General features: G+C 46.3%; 1 protein-coding gene across 4 annotated transcripts in view; it reads left to right on the top strand.

The window, feature by feature from the left end:
* The window catches only part of LOC138280823 (poly(rC)-binding protein 3-like), a 2,739,176-nt gene that overhangs the window by 642,002 nt on the left and 2,083,553 nt on the right, over window positions 1-13,621 (top strand). The gene's annotated exons all lie outside the window — the stretch shown is intronic.

Below are 13,621 nucleotides of genomic sequence, written 5' to 3' on the forward strand. Positions count from 1 at the left end.
AACCTTCCATTTTCATATATGTAAGTCATCCCTAAGGTAGGCCTTAGGTATCCCTTTGGGCAGGGTGCAGTGTATGTAAAAGGTGAGACATGTACTGATGTGTTTTACATGTCCTAACAGTGAAATACTGCCAAATTCGTTTTTCACTGTTGTATGTTAATGCGGGGGCTGCATTTAAATATCCTTAAAGTGCAGTTTCCCTTTGAGAGCAGATAGAAACATGGAGTTTGGGGTCTCTGAACTCAACATTTTAAAAATACATAATTTGGTAAAATTGTTTTTTAAATTGTTAGTTTGAAAATGCTGCTTTTAGAAAGTGGGCATTTTCTTGCTTAAACCATTCTGTGCCTCTGCCTGCTTGTGTATTCCATGTCTGAGTCAGACTGACAGTTGAGCTGTTGTGAATTCCCTCTAGATAGTGGCACAAAGGGAGCTGAGGTGTAGCCTGCATATCCTGATGGGCCATCTGGGCTAGAGTGGAGGGAGGAGTGGTCACTTACACCTGAAAGGGCTTGCCTGCCTTCATACAATGCAGTCTCCGACCCCCTGGAGTGTGTCTGGGGCCTGGCCTGGAAATGGCAGGATCTTGTGAACAACAGAGACTTTCCTTTGAATTATGCCTACTTCAAAGGCAGAAAGGGGTATATGTAGTGGGCCCAAAATCCCAGACTTTTAGAATCTATCTGGATCAAGAGGAACCTCTGCCAAGGAGGAGAGCTGAAGAGCTGGAGGAGGAGTACTGCCCCTTTGCCTTGTGTGCTTTGCTGGGTTGGCCTACAGTTGCTGCTTCTGTTTTAAAAGAGAGCAAAGGGGGAACTTTGCTCTGTATCCTGCTTGAAAGTGTTCTCCAAGGGCTTGGAGTAGAGCTTGCCTCCTGTTGGAAATCTCAGGGACACCAGACAATACAGTTTAATTTGCCTACAGCACTGGGAACTGTGTATTTTGTGGTGTACAAGAACAAAAACCACTGCGACACTGCCAATGATATTGCTGGCCGCACGGAGCCACACCACCCCTTACTGCCCCGTCTCGCTTCACACCGCAACCCTGGTCTCACCGACGCCACCATCTGATGCCGCCACCGAGCCGCTGCTTGCACCGTGACCTGTGGGCCCCACACTCCGGAATCACCTTGCTCACAATGCATCCTGGGCATCCCTGACGACGATGCTACTGCTGACACTGGCGCTGCTGCCTGCACTGTGGCCTGTGGACACTGCTTGTGAGGTACACAAAGCACTGTCCCATCCCGCACTGCAGCCCCGGTCCACTGACCCCAGCATCATCGACTCCAGTGTCATCACCAGGTGTCCCTGTTTGCACCACGACCCATGGGCGCCGTACGGAGCCCGTCCCGCGCCGCCTACTTGGGGCTACCGACACAAGTGCTTCAGCAATGACGACACTGCTGCCTTCACCGTGACCTGGAGACACCGCATGTTGCACTGCCCCACTTCACACCGCAACCCTGGTCTCACCGATGCCGCTGGATTCCGTCACTGAGCAGCTGCCTACACCATGACGTATGGGCACCACACATCGAAGATTCTGCTGCGCACCACAGCCCCGACACCATCCATGCCAGCGCTCCTGACTTTATCAGCCCAGAGTTTGTTCTGCAATGCATGTGAGTTCAAAGGCCCGGTGACCCCCGCACCGACCTCCAGAAACAACCTTTCAACACCTTCGACACCGCTCTCCGGACCTCATCGCGAGGATCACGACGCCCTGCATTTCCAAGGTACTGTTTGCAAATCTTCCCAACACCGTAGCTGGCCCACGATGCCACGCCTGGCCTGAACTGTTGGATTTGTTGTTCATGATGCTGTGATAGCCCCAGACAGAGATATCCACCTCAAGGAACTGTCTTTTTAAGTAATTCTTGCTAAATTTCCATCTTATTTATTGGAAGTTGTATTTTTCTCATTTTGGTCTTGTTTTACACAGATAAATATAGGCTATTTTTCTAAAACTGGTGTGGTGTTCTTTTGTAGTGTTTTCCCTGTATTACTGTGTGTTATGTGCAAATGTTTTACACATTGCTTCTGAGAGAAGCCTGACTGCTCTAGCCATGATACCAAGGGGGTGAGCAGGGGTTACCTGAGCGGAGATCTCCCTTATCCTGACTAGAGTGAGGGCAGGGTGCAAACCGACTGCCAGCTAGAGACACCATTTCTAACAAGGACCAATTCACAAAGGCATTTTAGAGCATGAAAAAATTTGCTCTTACCTGTGTTTTTTTCATCTGCCATAAAACATCCATCTTATTAGTAAAAGTACGAAGAGGGCACAACCCTGTCTGTTTGCATTGATTTTGAATGAATATTATCTTTTAATTACCAATTTAGATGTTTTGGGGCTAATTCAAAAAGACATGTAAGAATATGTAAAATAGTACAACAGGAGTACATTTTAACATACTCTAAAATGCCTTTGTGGATTTGCATCTATGGTTTGCAGAAACATTTTATAAACTAGGACACATGTTAGATGGCCAGACAGGGCTTCCAACTGTTTTCACTTAATTTAAGTGGCTAACCACCATCTGGATTTTTAATGCTTTTAATGCAATGCTTCTTATCAGCAATTAGGAATCAGTAAAATTAACCCTAAGGATTGATACTAGCCCAAATATACTAGGTCTCACTCCAGCAGAGGCAAGAGGCAGAGCTGAGGCTGGTCTAGGCAGGTCCAGTTGATGCTGGTCAGCTGAGAAGCTGCAGAGAGGCCTCCGGAAGGTTCTTGCTCCCCTTTAGCTCACTTCTATTAAGCATGGGTTCACAGCAAGCAGGTCCAGTCTTCCTTCTTCAGACAGCAGGACAGTCCTTTTTCTGAATATTCCACATGTACTGAAGTGTCTTGATGAGAGGTTCAGAAGGTACCACTTTTATACCTAATGCTAGCCTTTGTTGGGGGATTCTTTGGCCTACCATTAGCTGGTCCTGGCTAAAAACTGTCTAGAGTGACAGAGCCAAGAGCAGGGCTACTGTCAGGTTCCTTTGTGTGTACTGCAGGCAAGCCCCTTCGAAGTGTAATCAAGGCTGGGTGCAGTTCCTCCCCAGCGATCCTGTCCAGAAGATCAACTCCCCTCATACCTAGGCCTCTTTTACCCACATGTCCATAAGGAATACACATTCAGGAGAGACATCAATAGTCAAGTGACTATAGACACTGGTAGAGAGGTGCCTTTTCTTTATGCATGAAAATCTCAACTTTCTAAAAGTGCAATTTTTAAAATAGTAACTTAAATTCAACTTTACTGTCAAAGAGGGTTTTAAATTGTAATTCATTATAGCAGAAGAAGCATTTATTTTCTGTTTTCAAGCTGAAGTTATCACTTATTGATTGTAATAAGGTAAGTGAGAAACATATAACAGTAATAAATTGCTTTAGGAGTGTTTCCCTGCAGGGCATGCAAACCTGAAGTGCACATGTCCAACTTTTTAAATGGCATGATCCATGCCCTGTGAGCTTTTAGAGCCTAATTTAGGGGTGACTTTTAAGTATTACAATGGAAGGTTTAGGCTTGGAACAAGGTGTATTTTTTTAGGTGGATATACTAGTTTTAAACTGTATTACAGGCAGCAGTGGCCAGCCTGATTCATGCTTTGCAGTGTTACTTAAGTGGGTGGTACCACTGGTGCTGCTGCCCACTAGTAGCATATCATTTACAGGCCCTGGGTACATGTAGTACTATTTACAGAGGACTTATCAGTGAGTTAAATGGCCTAATTAGGTGTAGGACAATTTTACAATGTTTTAAGGGAGAAAGCACAAGCACCTTACTCTTGGATAGCGGCATTATAGTACACATAGGTGGTCATTATGACCCTGGCGGGCTTCTGACCGCCAGGGTAAAGTGGCAGTAGCACCGCCAACAGACTGGTGGTGCATACCAACACATTATGACCATGGCGGGTTTGCGCTGGCAAACTGCTACAACACCACTCATACCGTTGCCGCAGTATGAACCGCCGGGCCAGAGATCTTCATCTCTTACCCGGCGGCCCCCAGAGTGCTGCCGGCAGTGTTGAGACCCAGCCTACAGCCATGTTTTCTGCAGCGGTAGCCCGCCACGAAAATCATGGAGGTAGTGCTACCTACCTACCGGTAGGCAGGTCCCTCACCACCCCCAGCAAGCACCTGACCAGCCTGCCCCCCCACACAAACACAAGCACCCCCAACCTCCACTCCATACACTAACTCCCACCCCCTACTCATACACTAAGCCCCCACGCCCACTCCATACACTAATGCCCCACCCCAATCCATACACTAACCACCCACCCCCTCATACGCACACACACCCTCAGACAAGCACACACACATGACACCCATTCATGCACCCGCACACAGGCACACACCACACAACTGCCCCCACCCCTCACAACCATACATGCATTCATTCATACATCCCAACACGCATTCATACATGCATCAATACAGATATCTAAACATGCACTCAGGCTCGCACACACAACATCCCCCAGCCCCTCTCCCCTGTCAGTCGATCACCTTACCTGGTGGTCGCAGTGGTCATCCGGGAGGAAACAGGGTCCATGACGCTTGCTCCGCCACCAGCGCCCCATCACAACAACACCGCAACGCCTATTACTAAGTCATAATAGGGGTGGTGGTGTTGTGTTGACGTGGCAGTAGCAGTGCCAGCAGAGCAACCTCCACTGCACCGCCAATCACCAGTATGGCTGCTGGCAGCTCTCCACATAATTTATCGAGGAGAGCTGCCAGCAGTCATAATATGGCAGTCTGTAGACCGCCATCACTGGCGGTCTTTTGGCTGGCGGAGCTTCGAAGTCATAATGACCACCATATTCCTAATGCCAACAAAAACAAGTTCAACAAAGACAAAGAAGTGAAGTGGATACCACACCAAAGATGTCAGATATAACAACTGACATTACCATGTGTACTTTGTGCCAAGAACAAAGAATATTGAAGCAAACTCCTGTGGGAGGCACCTATATAATGTTACGAATGACAAATCCATTAACTACACTTAATTATGCACTCACTTGGGCAAAATAATGCATAGGATCACTTTGTGGTTTATGGGGGGAGCTTTCCAGGACATATTTCTTCTTTAAAACCCACCCATCACCTTTGTTATCCTTGATTTACCATAGTTCCTCATTTACGTAACCATTTTGCCAACAAAATTAAACATCTCAACCAAATCCATTTCCTCATACCACTTGCCCTGTTCTACTCCATTCCGTCATGGCATGTGAGCTAAAAAGTCTGCAGGTTCATTGTTCCTTCCAGAAACATAATCTCAGTTTCAGAACAGTACTCCTGGTGGTAGATATACTAACTTTTTGTGCAACGCAACGCAACAATACAACTTGTTGCACTCTGTTGTATGAAAAGGAGACATCATAAATGCACCATATTTACCAAGATATGGTGTAGTTCTGCTACCTCTTTGTGCTGGTGCCCTGTGTGCTGCCTAGCACTAGCGCAGTTACCCTTTCACTATTACGCAAGAGTGCCTGTGTTGCACCCAGGATTGCTTTTGTGCAGGAAGGGACACCATCCTACACAAAAACAATCCCTAAAGGCCTTTTCCATTTTTCTATGTTTGAAGCAGAACAGATCACACATAAAAAAAGGAAGAAACAAGGAGAAATAAAGATATTTCTTCTTTTTACACCTGGGTATGTGAGGCATACTATTTTGAAATATTGTTTAGGTTTACACGCAATACACGACATTCATGGATGGATTTGTGTGAAAGCCCACACTTCACCCAATGGAACAATTTCCTGCTGCAGAGTAATGCAAGGCAGCAAAATATGTTGCCTTGTGTTACCTTGGATTTACTAAGCAATGTAGAGCCATGCAGGGTGGCTTTGCATGGCTTATTAACTCCCACTAATGGGCTTGCATTGCTTTTCATTACCTTGGTGATGCAAGAATAAGCACTTTTTTATACTGGACCCTGGTGTTTCGAGCTCAATCTGGCAATCTGAGGAGTGGATGTTAAAACTCTGTCTGGAGACATATGCCCTCATTCCGACCTCTTTGGTCTTTTTGAAAGACCGCTGAGGTTCCACCAGACCGAAGACCGCGAGTGTTGGCGTTCTTCCGCCAACCATATTATGACTGGTGGTGACCCTCCGCCATTTTTTGGACAGAGAGCCGCCAGCAGCCATACTGGCAGTTGCTGGTGTAGTGGAGGCTGCTCCTCCATCACCGCCACGTCATCAGAACACCGTCCACCGAATTACTTTCCAGTATTCAACATGGCAGTGTTCTGGTGACGGGGTGCTGGCGGCGGAGCAGCCCCCATGGATCCCGTTCCCTCCCGGACGACCTCCGAGGCAGGTAAGGTGATGGCCCAACAGGGGAGGGGGGTCGTGGGTGTTGTGTGTTGTGTGCGTGATTTGGGGTGTGAGTGTAAGTGTTTAGAGGGGGCATGTGGGTGCGTGTATGTTTGCAGGGGGTGTGATGTGTGTATGTAACATGTATGTATGTGGGCATGTGTGTATGTATGTGCACGTGTATATGTGTGAGTGGTGTGTGCGTGCATGGAGGTCGGGAGAGGGGGAGGGAAGGGGGCCCTACCACCTTTGGGGGGTCATAGGGGGGTCGTGGTTGTTGGGGGGGGACTCCTGGGAGGGGAGGGAGAAGGGGGAGACCCCTATCAATGCTAGGGAATGAATTCCCTGGCACTGAGAGTGCCTACCACCATGAATTTTGTGTTGGTTCAAAATCCATGAAATCCAAGGTGGTATGCGGGGTCAGGATACCGCGAACGGACTAGTGACGGCTGTCGGGCTGGAGACCGTTGTCTCCAGCCTGGCGGTCATTTCCGCTGTGGCGGACGGTGTGGTACATTGGCGGTTTGGCATGTACCAAACCGCCAATGTCATAATTGGGCGGTAATTACCACCTGCCTGTTTACGGTCCTACCGCCAGCATTGCACCATCCGCCAGGGTTGTAATGAGGGCCCTAATGTGGGCAAGGGGTTTGTTGTCAGTCTGAAATTTGAACTTCTTTCCCTAGATGAAATGATGTACATTATTGGCAGCCCAATAACAAGACAAATGTTTCCTCTCAATGACAGCATATCTCTGCTTGGTGGAATTAAGGGCCTTAAACGCAAACAGTACTATTTATTCTTACTCCCATGTTTATGGGACAAGCCCTCTTCTATGCCATGTGAGTGGCATCTACTGAGATGGTGCTCTGTCTTTCAAGAGAAAAAGTTTTAAAATAGGGGCTGTGGTGATATTCTTAAAACTTTCAAAGCCTTCTTGATGATTTTGTCCCCACACAAATCTTACAGGTTTTCTCAGTAGTTTGTGCATGTGTTGGACCTGACATCCTTGGCATGGTTTTCCCTTCCAGCATCCTGTTTTGCTGACTTCATTTTGCTGGCTTTAGGACTCTGCCCACATTACCTCTACTAACCGGTGCTAAAGTGCTTGGGTTCGCACCTTTAAACATGGTAACATTGGCTTACACCCATTTGCCACATTTCATTTACATGTAGGTTCCTAGCATTATAGTACCACATGTAACCAGGGCTTGTAAATTAGAATCCACTAATGGGCCTACATCACTCATTCTGCCACACATTTAAATAACCCTTTAAACACGTCGCAGGCCTGCAGGTTAACCAGCCATTTCATCTTGGCAAAATAACCCTTTTGCCAAGCCTAAGCCTTCCTTTACAATGCTCTTAAGTTACCCCTAGGCTAGGCCCTAAACAGCCCAGAGGGCAAGGTGTAGTGGATTTAAAAAGTGGGACGCGTACTGCTAACTTTTACATAACCTGGTGGTTAAAAACCCTTACATTTGTTTTTATTACTGCAAGGCCTACCTTTCCCATAGGATAACATTGGGATAACTTATTACATTTAATAAGTGATGCTTTCAATTGGGATTAGGTTGGAATATTGAGTTTGGTGACTAAAGAATTGTAACTTAAAGCCATCTTTAATGGTAAAGTTGTATTTTGAGTCACCATTCTGAAAAGTGACTTTTAGAAAAATACAACAACATCCAGGTAATTGATTGAACTCTTAAATTAATCTTAGTCACTGGCAAACCCTCAGTGCCCCAGTTCAATCCAAAACATTTTGCCAACCATGCCACCTCATTTTCGACGCAGCCATATGCAAATCAGCCTTGACGCTGCTTCAATATGAACAGTCTCACCTGAACTGCCAGGCCAGGTCCTCCCTGATCTGGAAATCAAGGATCCCAGGACCGTTTTCACCATTATTATGGGCTCATCAGCCAGGTATAGGTTGAGTAAGGTGGCACAGTGAATACGGGACCCACGTCTGGGCATACCAATCACACTTAGTGCAGCAACTGCAAAAGGAACAAGGTGATGGATGGAATGCTTGAATTAAACTCATTTACTGGCAATCATTCAGGCCACATCCCAGTCCAATGTTTTTTGCCGACTGTGCTATTTCATTATGGACCCATCCATATACAAATCAGCCTGTGAAATTGCTCCAATCCAAACAGTCCAGCCCCAACTGCCAGTTCAGATCCTCCATGAACTGAAAAACAAGCAACCCAGGTATGGTTTTACCTTTAATATGGACTCATCAGCCAGGTATATGTTGATTTCAGTAGCACAAATAGCATAGTACCCACCTCTGGGCATGCCTGATGCACCAAACTGGGGTGGCATGATGTGCAAAATTATGATGGACTAGGATGGGACCTGAAAAATAACCAGTGGCTGAGATTCATTCAAGCATTCCATTCATCACTTTTTGAATACTTTTAAAAAGTTTGCATTTTCTGGTCCCAATCATTTGATGCCTGCAGTCTGTTAACTGGATCACATGACTAGGTGTGTCTGGTAGCTGTTTTTTGTGTATGGGTTCCAGACAGTGAAACAAAGGGCCCAAGGTATTGCCAGGATGGGCCATCTCTGGCTTGATGAGGGAGAGGAGCTGTTACTTACCACACTTGCACAACACAGAGGCTCTGTTTGAGCACACTCACAAGGGTGTGACACTAGTCTGTTGTAATCCCAGACATTTTGGGGTCAGGGCAGGGAGGCTGGAAATTCCAAGCACTTCTGGGGGTGGAAGCCTCCCGAATGTTCTCGTACTTCTAAGTGGGCACCAGGTAATCCTCAGACCCAACTCTTTGGTACACCTCTAGACCTGTGAAGACTCAGGACTGCTGTGTTGCTCTGCAAGAAGGACTGTTACTCTGTTGCCCAGCTGCCCTGCTGCCCTACTACCTGAGTGAAGAACTGGATCTGCATCTTGAACCTAGGACCTCCAGAGTGACTCCAAAAGCCAGTTGGCTGGCCACCTAAGCAGAACCCCTGAGACAGAACGGGCTCCAACATCTTTGAAACCAGCAAACGGACTCTGCCACCTGTGAGTCCTGTCCCCAGGTGGTGCCATCCCAGTCCTAGACCCTTGGAAGTGAGATTGAAAGTGTTGTGCCAGTCCACATGTGGTGCCAGTGGAACCGACCCAGTGTGATGCATCACCTTGCAAGACCTCATTGGAACAGCTACAAAAAAAATCCCTGACGTAGGAATTGCATCGCAGTACCTCAGAACCACTGCTGTGTGACGCATGTCAACAGAGGATATTGCATCGCTACCTGAGCTCTTTGGAACTTCTGCTGTGTGACGTACCTCCATCCACAGACCTCACATCGCCATTGCAGGTCCTTCAGAACTGCCGCTGCGTGAGGCATTTCCATGCAGAGACCTTGCTTTGCCTCTAGCGTGGGACTTCACATTGCTCTGCAACAAGAATTTAAGGTCCTTTTATTCAGTGGGCCTAACTTGGTCCCTGTAGCTGGCCCATGCTCCATTGCAGTTGGCCTGAATTTGTGACTTTGTCCCTGTCCGCTATGACCATATAACCACAGTTAGCGCTTTGTGCTTTTAGGTGCGATTTTCACTTAAATATTTAAAATTGTATACCGACAGTTCTACTGATTAGATATTTGGTATTTGGTCTCTGTTCGAAATGGATTCTATAGTTGGCAGTGGTGTATACCCTGTTCACGTAAGGACCCTCACTAAAGTCAGGGTAAGTTAGTCACACAGATAAGATAACCCCTGCTTAACCCCTTGGTAGGTTGGCTCAAGCAGTTATCTCAGGCTTATCTCAGAGGAAATGAGTAAAGTATTGGTACACAAACACAGTAGCACAATGAAAGACCACAAAAGTAGACAAATAGCCAATATTTATCTGATTAAAACAAGATCAAAACAACAAAACTCCAACATACACAAGTACAAATACACATTTTCAAGGATTAAATGCAGTCCAGTGCCTCCCGCAAGGGAGCGTGGCCGGCCACGGAATCATGTAGACCCTGGTTACAGAACCTTGGAAAATGATGAGGAAACAAAGATGCTGCATGGAGTCGGGGATGTGAGGCGTCACTGGAGCCGGTGAGACTTCAATTCCTTACTGCCAGTGGGAAGGTGAGGCATTGGTTCCTTACTGCTAGGCCAGGGAGTTGAGGCGTTGGTTCCTTATGGTTGCAGAGGAGGTGATGCGATGTTGACAGTGAGGTGTTGGTTCTTTATGAGAAGGTGGGATTGATTAATCCAGCAGGTGAAAATGCGAGGCATCGACATTGTGGTGTCGCAAACACTTCATGGGGCCATGGGTGCTGTGGCAGAGTCGGGTGCCACAGAAGTCGGTGACACAGCACTGTGGACTCCCTCTGTGGTGGTACTTTGGGGGCACTGCAGCAGCGTCAGGCCTGCGTTGTAGCTCAGCAGGGACCACGGCTCTGGTGCAGGCAGCAGTGTGGGGTCAGAGAGCAGCACAGGTTCCTAAATTGTTGTGGAAGTTGCTGCTCTAGTTTCTTCCTTGTTGCACCAGAACTCACTCCCAAGGGCCCAGGAACTGGATTTGGCACTTTGGTAAGTCAGGACTTTTAGCAAAAGAGGCAGGTGTAGTCTTTGATGTCCCTGAAACTTCTTAGCAGGAGGCAAGCTCAGTCCAAGCCCTTGGACAACCTTTGGAAGCAGAATGTAGAAAGCCACGTCCAGTACCTTCACTCCCAGGACAGGAGAAGCAAGCGGCAGGCCAGCTCAACAAAGCAACAAGCAGAGTGGCAGTCACCCATGTAGCATCCAGCTCTTCTTCCTGGCAGAATTTCTTCAGTCCAGAAGCATTCTAACTATGTGGTATCAGAGATCCAGTACCTATTTCTGTCTTTGAAGTAGGAAAAAATCAAAGAGAAATCTTTGTAGTGCACAAGACCCTGCCTTTCCCTTCCCTGGCCCCAGTCACACTCAAGTGGGTTGGAGACTGCTTTGAGTGAGAACAGGTATAGCCCTATTCAGGTGCACATGTCAGCTCCTCCCACCACTTTAGCTCAGGAAGACCCATCAGCCTGTTGATAGGCCATCAGGCTATGCAGGGCACACCTCAGCTCCCTTTCTGTTACTGTCTATAGGGACTTCATAAACAGCCCAACTGTCATTCTGACCCAGATGTGTATTCATCTACCAGGCAGAGGCACAGAATGGTTAAGCAAGAAAATGCCCACTTTCTAAAAGTGGCATTTTCAAACTTATTATTCAAAAATTATCTTCACCAAAAGATGTATTTTGAGAATTATTAGTTCAGAGACCATAAACTCCACAACTCTATCTGCTCCCAATGGGAAATTACGTTTGAAATATATTTCAAGGCAATCCGCGTGTTACCCCATAGGAGAGCTAGGCCTTGCAATAGTGTAAAACAAATTTAGCAGTATTTCACTATGAGGACACACCAGTACATGTCCTACCTTTTAAATACACTGCACCCTGTCCTTGGGGCTGCCTTAGGCCTACTTTAGGGGTGTCTTACATGCGAAAAAAAGGAAGGGTTTGGGCCTGGCAACCGGGTGCACGTGCCAAGTCAAAATGGCAGTTGAAAACTGCACACAAAGACACTGCTGCAGCAGGTCTGAGACTTGTTTGCAGGCCTCCTTGTGTGGGTGACACAGTCAGTACTGCCAGCTCACTAGTGGCATTTGGTTTACAGGCCCTGGCCACAGTACTAGGGGCTTAATAGTAAATCAATTATGCCGACTATGAAGGAATAAATCACCAATACAATTTACACAAGAAGCACTTGCACCTTAGCACTGGCCCACATTAGTAAAGTTCAGAATCCTAAAGCCAGTAAAAATTAAATTCAGCACAGGATCAGAAACAGGAGGTCAGAATTAAAAAGACAGGGAAACCATGCCAAGAGCTGACAGGTCTAACAGTCTCAAATAATTTATTTCATTTAGCTCTTTGTTTGAATCGATGAGGGATTTTTCTTAAATTTTGTTCCACTTTATTATAGTTTGAAGTGTTGCATAAATAGTTTACACATTGCTTCTAATTTAAGCCTGACTGCTTTTGCGCCAGACTACCAAAGCGATAAGCACAGGTTAATTTGAGGTTTGCTTGTGATTCACCCTGACAACGACTATGGTTGCTGCTTGATTGGGGTTTCACCCCCACTCAACTAGTAACGCAATTTCCAACTTTAAGGGTTCCATGAGAGTGGAAAGGTTTTCCACAAATATGGCGTAGTATTTACACAACCCGGTGACTGGCATCAACCTGGTGCTGGTAGGCAATCCTTCATCCTAGATATCCTTAACCAGCAAATATTTTGGACCTGAACCATTTGACAAAAATAAGTACCTTAAGTGCTCCACATGCTGTTGAATAACATATTTTTTAGAAGACAAGATCGGTCCTTTTGTCCCTAACCTTGGACAAACTTCCTTCAGAACAATGTGATGCTGTTCTTCCTTTTTGACGAAAACCAAAATGTCATTTTTGTCCACATCTTTAAATGTGGTGAGGCATGTCGCATCGAAACAGAGGCACTGTTGATGCCAGGCTAAACAGTGTCCCATAGTACTGGAACAGTCCAGCAGCATGAAGAAGGCAGGCAGAGAGGGTTTGACTCCTTGGCAAGTTCAACCTGATAATAAACTTGCAAGAGGTTAAGGGTGGAAAATATCATGCTGTCATCCAGGCGTACAAGTAAGGGATGGCTGTCAATGACAATTCAAGCACTGAAGGCATGAAGATTGACACAGACATAAGTTCTCATGCTTTTTTTAGCAGGTCTATGAATCGACCTAATCTGAAGATTCAGGTGCAACTGTGATCTTATCTTGATTGAGCTCATCTACCAGTTTTAGTAGATCAACCCTCACAGAAAGAGGTACGCTTCCTTCCTTTTGTTTGATTGCTTAGGCACCTCTTTTAAGCTTAATGAGGTGATCATTTCCTTTAACCTTGCTCATGTTGTTGTTGAATACTTGTGTAAATATTTGGAAGAGCCACAATCCTGGCTACATTAGGTGATGGCTAATACTGGTTCAACAACAGGGATCATAGATAATCTGAAGTAACAATTGACCTTTTTATTCATGGACACTGATAGAAATGGGGTTTTTGGTTGGCAGTCAGGTTACCCCCTGTCCAAGCAAAAGCCCTCACTCTAGTCAGGGTAAGTCACACACAATCCAAGATTATCCTGTGCCCACCCTCTGGTAGCTTGGCACAAGCAGTCAGGCTTAACTTAGAAGGCAATGTGTAAAGTATTTGTGCAATAAATCATACAATACCACCATATAGCACCA

This window comes from Pleurodeles waltl, chromosome 2_2, assembly GCF_031143425.1.
Source record: "Pleurodeles waltl isolate 20211129_DDA chromosome 2_2, aPleWal1.hap1.20221129, whole genome shotgun sequence".
Lineage (NCBI taxonomy): Eukaryota > Metazoa > Chordata > Amphibia > Caudata > Salamandridae > Pleurodeles > Pleurodeles waltl.